The sequence below is a fragment of the Sinocyclocheilus rhinocerous genome, unplaced genomic scaffold (genome assembly GCF_001515625.1).
Source record: "Sinocyclocheilus rhinocerous isolate Xijiao unplaced genomic scaffold, SAMN03320098_v1.1 scaffold263, whole genome shotgun sequence".
Taxonomy (NCBI): Eukaryota; Metazoa; Chordata; class Actinopteri; order Cypriniformes; family Cyprinidae; genus Sinocyclocheilus; species Sinocyclocheilus rhinocerous.
The window spans coordinates 1,724,574-1,727,425 of NW_015645086.1; positions in this window are offsets into that span (position 1 = coordinate 1,724,574).

Here is a 2,852-nt window from a genome sequence, read left to right on the forward strand (position 1 = left end):
GTTTATTTTCAGATGATAACATTTGTTGAATTTAACAGGTTGTGTACAGTATTTAATGATCATTCATACTATATCATGCATTATATATACAATTTTTTATTTAAATATATTTTTATTTTTATTTAATGCTGTTTCAGCACTGGCCTTGTTCAGATTTCTTGTTGACATTAACTGGTAATTTCACCTGCCAGTCTTTAATGTTTTTCATATGCCAGTTTTTAATAACTTTTGTACATAGTTTACATATAGGACTTTCTGATCTAAAACTTTCTCAGTATGTCCCCTTGCTTTCCTTGAAACTTGAGCTTTTGGCTTAGGCAGTAGAAATTGTGTGTTTTGCATTATGCATAAAATTCTTAGCGCAAACATCATATCAGAACCCCTCAGTGCGTCAGATATGGAAGCCCCAAAGACGTTTTTACAACATCCTACAAAAACCGAAATGTTTCGACATAGTGTTGCTTTCGTCAACGAAAATTATGACTAAATATCGTCGTCAACGAACCTTTATTACGTGACGAAAACGAGACGAGACGAAAATGCTGGTCATGTGACGATGACTATAATTAAATGTATAATGCAATATCGTTGACGAATAAAAACGAGACTAAATGTGGTTTACAAAATAAAAACTATGCTAAAATGTCTCTTAATTTTCGTTGACCAAAACGAGACGAAACGAAATGTTATAACGTTATTTCGTCCTAAAACTAAAATTAAAACAGGCTGCCAAAAACAACACTATTTCGACAACTATAACTGTTAGAGATGTTGGATGAAAAATGGTTTTGCCTGAGAAATTGCAATTATAGCAAAGAATGTGCTGATGGTATTCTGTTTTTTAATGACATTCCATTGGTGAACAAAAACATCTGATTTTGTGAGATGTGGCATATAGTAGGATTGTGCATAATAACAATTCATCTTTGTTTTTGAATATTGTAAATCCAGCTTTGAATATTGTCAGTCCAGTTGCTATTGTGGCTTTAATAAGTTAAAGGGGGTTAAATCCGGGTTAAATTAAAATATTGACAGCATATGTGACATGCATGTCCTTCAGTTTTTAAAAATAAAGACAAAACAATTGATCAATAATGCGCTTACAATAAACGTTTGTAGCTGAACAATGCTTTAAACAACTTTAAACTTTATTAATTTATTAATTCAAATGTGGGTTTTATTGAAATTTGCTGTCATAGAGTGTGTTTTCTATTGTAGTTTATTTTAAAATGTGTTTTATTCTTGTGATGTCAAAGCTGAATTTTCAGCATCATTACTCCAGTCTTCAGTGTCACATGATCTTTCAGAAATCATTCTAATATGCTGATTTGCTGCAAGAAACATTTATTATTATTATCAATGTTGAAAACAGTTTTGCTGCTTCATATTTTTGTGTAAACATGTTCTTAGATCAATAAGTTCAAAGTGGATGCAGTAATAGCATAACTGAGAAAACATTTCACACCTGTAGTCTTTTGCATACTCATCAACTATTAACGTCTGTGGTAATGTTTCACTTATAGGGACTTGACTAATATATTGATTAATTCAACAGAGCTCAATCACAGTCCTTTTGCAGTTGCTGTCCCAGCATGCCTCTTGATTTCATCCATGCACCGGTGCACAAGTGGATCGTTTTAAAAACAAGGGCAAAGTAATTGCTTTTAGGCATAAAAGGAATTTTTGATCCCCTTGTGGCAATCTTTCACAGACAATTAAGCATGTTGTCTTGATGATCGACAGCCTCTGCGGCGGGAGCAATCAAATTCATTCCAGAAGCAGCTGACTGGAGTAATTTTATAACAAGTCACCGGTCCTCAGATGCACGGTGCAAGCTTTCATATGATAGATAATCTTTGTTTAATGAGACATTCTTAGACAAGTTAACACAATATACAATGGTAAGGCGTTCTATAAAGTAGGGATACACCGATACCACTTTTTCCAGAACGAGGCCAATACCGATACTTTTATTTTTGGTACTTGCCGATACCGAGTACCGATACATGTATTTTCAATGCATTTGTAATTTAAAAAAATACTGGGTACAGAAACCAAAAGAATATGTATAATGTTAGTTAGCTTAGATCATTTAACAAATATATTTCCTTCAGTTTTTTTTCCACACTTAATATATGCCCATTAAAATGTACAAGCTTTTGTTACTTTCACTCTTCATTTTTTGCTCTATGGTACTTCATCTTTAATTTAATAGCACATTAGAGCTGCTCCATTGGCTCGGTAACGTAAACACAAGGCGTTTCCCTGTAATAGTGTTTTCCTGTAATATTTAATGTTTATTATATTAATTACATACATGTACTTCATAGACACCTTTAATCTCTAATAAATCCATTCTGCTCTCTCTTGTTCTGTTGTCGGTGTTTATTTGTCTGGACACAGCACTGTGCACACACTGTGGTATCGGCTTTTGGTATCGGAGCGTTTTAACGAGTATGAGTACAGAAGCGCAGTATCGGACCCGATACCGATTCCAGTATCGGTATCGGTGCATCCCTACTAGAAAGACAGATTATAGATCCATAATCTATATATACTGCAGTGTTAATGGTGTAAACAGTAAGTGTTTACTGTGAGAGTGCTGTTGACTGAGAAATTCTAGTGAGAGGTGACAGTAATGAATTACTGCTCCCTCTGGTCCTGATCAGAGATCGCTGTGTATTGCAGTCAAAGTAAAACAATGTTTGCAACCAGTTTACTTCAGAAGAAAGGTACAAAGCTGTCACTGAGGTGGTATATATATATATATATATATATATATATATATATTGCGGCCAATAATTCAGAACTCATTCATAGCTGAGAAAGTTAGTTGCAAAAGAGCGACCAGT